Genomic DNA, 9826 nt, shown 5'->3' on the forward strand with positions numbered 1-9826 from the left:
GTGCAGGGCTGCAAATTGAGACGACAGGTCACCTTTTATCCCTAGGGTTCGCCATGTCTCACATTTTAGGTCCTAAGAGAGTAAAAGAGAGAGAATATTGGATTTCCAATATTAAGGCTAGTTTGGATGTCAAATAAAAAGAATTTGTTATTCACAAAAGTGCAAGTTTTTTAAATACCAATTGAAAATATTACAAAGCCTTTTTTTCTATTCTTAAAGTCATTTGGGGGTTAAACTCTTTGATTCTCTCAATTATTGAGATCTCAGGTCAAATCTCCATCCTCTTTCCCAATCTCCTTTCTCTCTTTCGCCTCCTCCACCTTAAAATCGAAAAAACCAACTCTCTCTCCAGCACCTTGCTACCCTCTCTTTGGTTAGAATTTCATAATACTATATTATTAATTAAGAATATACAAGAACATGTATAATAAGGCGAATAGGGATAGATACCAACAGTTATTGATAATTACTATCTAATCTTATCAAGAGATGTATACTCATATATATACATATCTGTACTGATAGTCATACATATACATATCCATACTGATTATGGACAACACATATCCATATTGATATGTATCCATAATGATGTATATCAATATTAACATGATACATATCTATAGGCTAACACCATCTCAAACTCAAGATGCTTTGAGGCAAAGCAATTGGAGTTCAAACAATACTAATTTACAAAAAACGAATATTGTTATTCAGGTGCATAGCGTGACCAAGTGATCTTCAGGCGCATAGCATGACCAAGTGATCTTCAGGTGCATAGCGTGACCAAGTGATCTTTAGGTGCATAGATTACTTTATCGAGCATCACAAAAAGCGGCAACCTCAAGAACAAGACAACCTCAAAAACAGATGAGATAAGGTAAGTAACATAGAACTGGATCATCAGACATGATTGAATAACAGAAAGATCAATCATGTGATATTATCAAATCAGGGTGGCTGGCAAGGTTTGAGGCTGATCTGGACTAAAGATCAAGATCCAGAGGCAAAAAAATATATAGAGGGTGATTTTTTTTTTAGATGGGGCATATCGACTATTTTTAAAAGCCAACAGAAGAGTTCTCAGCCTCACATATCAGATTGGCAATAGATCTTGGAGGAAAAAAACAACAACAAGCGGTAACAAAAAACATATGTTTGAGCTATTAATTTTATACCACACTTAGAAGCCAGTAGGGCACCAATCCACAAAGGGAATGGTCCTCTTGGTTTTGATGGTGACAACAATTGCATTAAATCATTGACATCCTTGAGTACAAACTCTCCATAGTGAGGGTCCTACTTGGCCGTCATTGAAGGCGTTGTCTCCATGGTGAGGGTCACACTTGGCCGTCATTGAAGAGGGCTTAAAAACACTATTTGTGATCTCGGCACCCGAAAGGTGGTGATGATAGGGCTTTTCAGCGGAGATGACAAGGGGCATAGACGAGAGTACGAAGATTGCATCATGACTCTTCCAAGGTACAAGGCGATGGTCAATGCTAATAGACCATTGCGTCCAAGCAAAGGGCAACAACATAATAGCAGATGCAGATGCGAAGAGCAGCAGCTGATGATGGTTGTTTTGCATAGAGTTGAAAACACGACTCGACTGAAGGCAAATAAAGAGTCCAAACCAATGATCCAAACATAGATAGCGTCAGCAGCTGATGATGTTTCCTATAGAGTCGAAAATGCGACTCGATTGAAGGCAAATAAAGATTCCAGATGATGGATTTAATGGATGTGAGTTTTGAATAGAAGCTGGCAAAGCAAACTTGCTTTCATATTATGAAATTAGAATTTCTTAATACTTGCTCTGATACCATGTTAATACCATGAAATTATAATTTGAAATCATATTAGAATTTCATAGAACTTTCTATATTATTGATTAAGAATACTTGCTCTGATACTATGTTAGAATTTTAGAGAACTCTCTGTATTATTGATTAAAAATATACAAGACTCCCTAGTAATAGAGACCAAAGTTATTGATAATTACATAATAATCAAGATATATACTCATATAGAATACATATTGTGGATAATATATATCCATATGTATCCATAATTATGTATATCAATATTAACATAATAGATATCCATAATGTCTCATTCTCTAAAAACCCCTTTAAACCTTGCAACTCCAACCTCCAACTTTTTTCGTTAGCACCTTGTTGCCCATCTCTCTCTCTCTAAAAATCCCTTTAAGTCTAGCATCAGTAGCTTTTGAGGACCATCAAAAGAACAGAGTAAACAAGATAAAAGAGATCGACTTCAATCAAAATTCCACCATTTTCAGAAGAGTATTCCTCGTCTTTTAAGAAGCTCCTTTGTTGCTTCTAATGGCTTTTAGTACTATTATCAACAAAAAGGGATTTAAAGGTGGAGGATGCGCAAGATTAGAGAAAAGATTAAAAATTGAAATTAGTGATTGAATGTTTGGCAAAAGATTTTTCCTCCATGGATTCTCTCCATGCAAGCTCTGAAACCCCGACACCAATGGTTTCTTCGAAGCTCATAGCAATGAAAAATCTTTTTACAATGCCATAGTTAAGATAGCAGTTTCTCAAATCTGTGAAGCCTCAGACATTGATTCTTCTTAAGACTCAGCCCTAGAAACCCTCTCAGACATTGCTATAAGATACCTAGAAACCATTGCTCGTTTTGCTCATTCTCATGCCAATTCATGTAGCAGGCCATAATGCAAAATTTTTTTATGTCATTAATGCATTGAGGATATGAGTTCACTTCTAGGGTTTTTTGGAGCTACAGATTGTAATCGTTTAATTTTGAGCTCTGTAGTTGTTGAAGAAATCATGGAGTATATTAGTTTAGTTGATGAGACCCTTTTTGCTAGGCCGATACAGAGAGAGAGAGGGAGAGAGAGAGAGAGGAGCTGTCACAATTTCACTCAATTAGGCAAAGAGTCTCCTTTGATGAGACCCTTTTTGCTAGGCCGATACAGAGAGAGAGAGGGAGAGAGAGAGAGGAGCTGTCACAATTTCACTCAATTACGCAAAGAGTCTCCTTTGGGGGTTTCTGAAAAGGAGTTTAACTATGGGCTTCTCATGACTATTCACAGTGAAACTCATAATCTTGATTCTAAGGTTTCACGGTGTGGATTGTTCGGTCACGGTATGGGATTTGCACGGGTCAGACAAGGCCGCACTTTCATCCAAGTCTAAGCATCCAAAAAAGTTCAAGTCTAAGTTGAATTTAGCAAAATCTTGTGATTGTCGAAACATTTCAAAGTACGTTGTACAAGATTTTTGAATTGCAATAAAAAAATTGTCAAATTTTGAGTACATCTAAACGGGCACTTACATGCTCAGATGGCACTTTTCTGCTTTTAGGGCGTACATTCGTCCCTTTTGAGGCTATGTGAAAGCAGGGGTTCCAAATTCTCATTTCCATATGCTCAGGGGCATTGAACTTTTGGGGCATCACTTGACGTCTTGACCAGTTAGAGGCTCCACATTGTAATAAATAGCCAGTTTCAAAATTGAATATAGGGAATTTGATGTTTAGAGAGAGTTAAGAATTTTGGTTAATTGAACATTGAGGATGGCTTTGGTTCCTAGGGCCTTAACTTGTCTTCATAGTAAGTGGGGCTTTTTATTTACCCAAAAAAAAAGGGTGACTTTTTAACGGGATACATCATCAATTAAAGGCTGATGCAACGCGTTTGCTTTTCAATGCATTACTCTGAGATGGAGTTTAAAAATTAAAGGCCGTAATCTTTCCAATTCTCTGAGAATCACTCAAAGTCGATGCGTGGTTTTGAAGATGTTACCGGGACATGATTGTCAGCAAACATTTCATTTTGGTCCCTAGCATGACTCAAGAGACTCGCGTGAGTCCAGTAGGATCGCGGTACCCATATTTACCCAGCTGTTTCAAGGAAACTCCCATGGATGTGACCCTTTAAGGTTGGACATGAAAACTTAGTGTTACAGCCTTGGAAACTACCAAAACTACCTTTGAAACCATTGTTGCGTTTCGCTCGAGAGTTTTCATCAGTTTGATGAGGAAAAATGAAGTAGTTTGGTGTTTCGGCCGATTTGGGGGGAAGACTTTGGAGTTTTTCAATTTAATATAAGTAAATTATATATATATATATATATATATATATATATATATAGAGAGAGAGAGAGAAAGAGAGAGAGAGAGAGAGAGGAATGATCCTATAGGACCCTCCTCCACTCATGTGTAGGAATCCAAAGGATCACGATTAAAATTGGTACAGATCTCTAAAAAAGTTATCACATGGGTGTGGGACTTGACTTTTCTATAGATTTGTGCCAAATTTAATGGTGATCCTTTGGGGTCCTAAACACGTGGGTGGGAGAGGGTCCTATAGGATTATTTTTCATATATATATACCCAAATTTTGGCTATTTATATAAGTAAATTAGACAATTTATAGCTTAAAGCTATCCTTTTCCACCATAAAATAGCTGAAAAGGAGTTTATATTTAAGTTTTACTAACAACTAATAAAACAGACACATATAAGCAATGTTTAGGACTGAATAATAATAAACAAACAGAACTTTTACAAGGAATAAACAAACTTACATGATAGATGCTTGACACAGACTCTGATGATTAGATACTCCACCAGATATACAGCGTAGGATGGAAACGTATCATTCGAAAACAATATCTAAATACACTGAAAGTACTTATAGCTCACTGATACACTCAAAGCACACTTACAACACACTGATACACTCAAAAAGAGTTTATATTTAAATTTACTAACAACTAATAAAACAGACATAGAGAAGCAATATTTAAGGCTGAATAATAATAAAGAAACATAACTTTTACAAAGAATAAACAAACTTACATGATAGATGCTTGACATAGACTCCGATGAGTAGATACTCCACCAGATATATAGCGTAGGATGGAAACATATCACTCGAAAACACTCTCTAAATACACTCAAAGTACTTATAGCACATTGATACACTCAAAGCACACTTATAGTGCATTGATACACTCAAAGCAGACTTACAACACACAAATACACTCAAAGCACACTTACAGCACTCTTATGAATCACTCAGACTCTTCTATTCTTCGAATGCCTTGATTGAGTAAGGCTTCCCCCTTTTGGCAGTCGGACTTGAATGGATTTCAAATTCGCTCAATAATGCACCAACACCTTTAAATAATGCACCGATACCTTTTGCAATAGTAAGATTCCATAAAAAGTGCCACATATGTCCTTGCTACAGTAAGAGACTGTCGGTGGCTACAGTAAAAGAAACCACCTTTGTTTTATTGTGGGTGTTTTAGGGATACATGTCCTGGCTAGGATTTGGACTAGTACCGTCCCTTTAAAAATTTTATTTGATTTACTTGGATATAAGAGGAAAAATTACCTCTGTGCAGTCATCACCATTTGGAGGACTATAATCCTCATCTTCTTCTTTCGTTGATGTGAACATATTATCATCATCTTCTTCCATAGCTAGTAATAACTTTCTTTTAAGCTCTATTTTTGATAATTTTGGATTTTGTTGTTGCATGATCACAACATATTATGTTATATTCATATTAGAATTTTGCGAGAAGGAGGGTATTAATTTCAAATAAATTTTCTCTCGATCTAGGGATTCATTTTTATAACTATTCCACAATTTTACCGATATTTATCGGTTTAGTTTTGGGATATAGTCCCATCTGTCTACTTCGTCCTCCGAGATCTGGTATGTCCATTTAAGGATCCAAGGGACTTGATATAAAGGCATAAAATATAGATGGCAATTTCATTTTAAACAATATTTATTATAGTCAGAGAATTTTCTCTGTGATATTTGTAATTTTGAAGGGAGTATTTGGTCACAAGATCCCCATAAGAGGAACCAACTTTTAAACCAGTTAGGGAATTCTTCAAAGTCAGTTATCTTCAACTGTACATACCAACTATGTAAATTCTTGGTATTTTGATAAGCAAATATCTCATCTCATGCTTTTATATATTCGTAATACATATAGGATCTAATTTTAAATCCTTTAGTATTTAGCATCCTTGGTTTTAAAAGATCTAGTCCCCAATCTTTGTAAGAGATAATTTTATGAATTTGGAATTTTGAGTATGCAATCTGTGAGTCATTGTTTCTATAATGGTGAACAATCGTTATCGATCCTATTTCCATAATGATGGTTTTGTACCATTCTCTGCATCTTTCTCCCATATTAGGATGCATATGATTTCGTAAATATATTGTTGCTATTTCAGTGAGAGTTTTTTCTTTAAGATCATTTTCAATGACTATGAGGGGTATATAAGATGTTTCAAGAAAAGAAGTTCTATTAGCACTTGGACCTGGGCTATTATTGCTTAAAAAGGGATTGTTGTGGAGACATATCAATCTCTTGAACTTGCTTTCTTATTAAAGCATTTGAGGATATTGATGATGTTGCCAATCCTTTATTTGGGTTGAGAATTATCTCTTTTGACTGATTTTGCTTCCTCCTGCCTTCCCTGCAAAAATTATCTGGTTAAAAAGTTAGGAAGATAGCTAGCTTTACCATTAATATGTTCAATAGTGAATTCGAAAACTGAGAGAATGCCTTTCCATCTAGCAAAGATATTGTTTTAAGACGAGATTTTTGACATCTTTTTCAAAGATATCCTTGGTGCCTTACGGTCAGTGCGGATGAAACTTTGATTCAGTAGGTCACTTTGGAATTTAGTTACACAATAAACAATGGCAATGATCTCTTTTTTAACAGTAGAATAGTTTTGTTGGGCCGGGTTCCATGTTTTTTAGGTAAACTGCACTAGCTGTCCTTGGTTATAAAGTTTTTTCTTAAGTATGCCATGTAGTCCTTGCTCAAAAGCATTGGTTTCAATGATATTAAAGGCTATAAGACTAGACAATGCTAAGCAGGGTAATTCTTTGGCTTTAAGTTTTATTTTTCTGACGGCTTTTGAATGTTCATCAGTCCAATCCGAAGGGTTCTTTTTTAACCGTTGAAACATAGGCTTAATATCAATTGCAAGATTTTTGTAAAAATCCGAGATGTAATTTAGGCAACCAAGAAATCGTTGAAGTTCTGTTTTGTCCTTAGTGACGTCTGGAAATTTTGATACAAATTCAATTGCCCTATAAATGGGAATAATTCTTCCCTGATAAATGTTATGTTCAAGAAACCTTATTTTTGTTTGGAAAGGATTTATCTTTTTTGTTGATACTACAAATCCAACATTCTTAATAGCTTTTAGGAATGCACTTAAATGTTTCAAATGTTAGTCAATTGACTTAGAGAACACAAGTACATCATCAATATACACGATCATAAATTTACTATAAGGGTTGAATAGATCGTTCATAATATTTTGAAATTCAAATGGTGCATTTTTTAAACCGAAAGGCATAACGTTCCATTCGTAACGCCCGAATGGGACATTAAAAGTTGTTTTGTATCTATCTTTTTCTATTATTTGGATTTTCTAATATCCAGATTTTAGATCAAATTTAGAAAATACACAGGTACTTACCAATCTATCTAAGAGATCTCTTTTATTTGTAATTGGGTACCGAATCCATCTTAATGCCTTATTTAATGGCTTATAATTTATAACCAATCGAGTGGCTCATCTTTCGATTTCAAAAACATTTTCAACATAAAAATCTATGCAACTCGAAGGTGATTAACATTTTGTAATCAGTTTTTTATCAAGCAATTCTTGTATTTCTTTTTTACAAATTTCTAAGAGCCTACTATTCATTTGAATAGGCCTTACTTTGGTAGGAGTTTCCGTTCATTAAAATCTAATTCATACGGGAGTTCAACTATATTTTGCGTTCTATTCCAGAAAGCATTAGGGACATCAGAACATATTTATTTTTCAAGAACTATTATTAAAGTACTTATTTTATGTTGTAATTCTAGAGATAACAATTTTTCCTCAATGGTCTTATACTTAATTTCTTATTTTAGATAATAGAGGAATTCTCCTTAGTAGAGATTTTATTCTTAATATTATTTATTTCATGAACTCGGGGCTTATCTATAAAGGTAAATTTTACCTCATGCCCTTCAATGTTAGTCTCAATTCCTGTATCATCAATTTTGATTGTGTAAAGCATATTTAGAAAAGGAGTTCCAAGAATAATAGGTTAACTCAAACCTTTAACCATGATAAAAGGAAATTTAAAACATGGTCCATTGTTGCAAACTGCAGCATTAGATAATTTATAGTTTATTAACATTTTACTACCATTAGTAGTGTTTAAAATTTGGGTAGTCTTGCTAAATTATGTTGTAGGTACTAAGCCCTCATTTATGCAATTTAAATCAGCTCCAGAGTCAATTAGGGCAGTGGTTTGAAAACTATATTCTTTCTGTACTACTGTTTTAACAATAGTAAACCATTGTTGAGTTATGACTTTATCTAAAAGGTTGATGTATTTAAAATTCTGAAGCTTGGTTTGTTCTAGGACAAGGTATTTATTTGAAGTTTCAGACTTCTCATTTTCTAGAACTTTTGGGCGTGTATCTTCAACTTCTTGTGGTAGCAGATTATGGTGGTATTCATTTATTAAATTGTTGAATTCAACTTTAGTATTCTCAATGGGAATTTCCTCATTTTTATTAAAAGTAGTAGTAGCCATATCTAAGATTTGAACTCTAGTTTTTAGAGTTATTAATTCGTTTCACACTTCATTTATTTCATGTTTTGGCTCAGGGATTGAAGGTTCTGTCATAGTTTGAGTATTGTTTTGAACTCTTTCAAGGATATCTTTTAAACTGTATTCTTCTCTTGTTGGTACGAGAGAAGTCTAGGGGTTAGTAGGTCTAGAAAGATCTTTTACCATATTGATATATTGAATTAAGACTTCTCATTTAGCCTCGGGGTCATCAATTTTATCTATTTAGTCAATGATTAAGCTTTTCTCTTTTGTAAGAGTATTGAGATTTAGACCGTTCATGTCAATGATAGCGTTGTAAAAGTTAAAATTGATTTGCATTTTTAGGGTTATCCCCATTATCTGAATCGGAGTTTGAGCTTGTCAAGTCCAAGTCTTCATAATTTATTTCTCCAATAATAATTTCTTCATCAGTATTGGAAGAATTATCAGAATTGAGTTCATTTATCAATCGAATGCCAAACAATTGTTTTTTGATGTTTTCATCGACTTCAAGTGCATTGATTTTTCTTTTGACTCTGCATTTATTCTTATAATGACCTACTTTTCAACAGTTATAGCGGACAGGTACTTTCCTTTTCCCATTTTGCTTGAAAGACTGATCCTGAAAAAATTTATTTGGAAATTATTATTTTCTTTTTTGTAGATGTTTAGCCCTCGACTTTTGTAAATTCTTATATTTTCCTTTGTGAGAAGATTTGGAAGAGGGTAAGGTATTATACCCAAACTGCTCTCAAAATCTCCAAATTCCTTTTTCCCTCTCATTCTTTGTATCTCTAGTTATCTCTGAAGTTTTAAGTCTGTGCACAAAGCAAGACCTTCAGCACAGATTCTATATGATAATTCTCCTAGGGTATATTGAGAATATGGAATAATTCCACCATGCTTATTTTTAAGTCGAGTTTTAACCTTTTTAGTAAAAAGATGAGGAAGGCCGGCTATGAATTTCTCTTTCCAGTGATCTGCCTTACTATCCTCTCTAGATAATAATCTTGAGTAGAATACATCCTTATACCATTTAAAGTGAGAGAGTATAGGGCAACGTAAATTTGAAAGCAGATCCTCATATCTAGCGGGTTAAAAGGGTCGTACTTTCAACAAAATGAAGGGCGATAGTGTAGATAAGTGTATTAACTGCATCATCTTCGT

This window comes from Amborella trichopoda, chromosome 4 (genome assembly GCF_054954075.1).
Source record: "Amborella trichopoda isolate Santa Cruz 75 chromosome 4, AtrichopodaSantaCruz75HAP2 v2.0, whole genome shotgun sequence".
Lineage (NCBI taxonomy): Eukaryota > Viridiplantae > Streptophyta > Magnoliopsida > Amborellales > Amborellaceae > Amborella > Amborella trichopoda.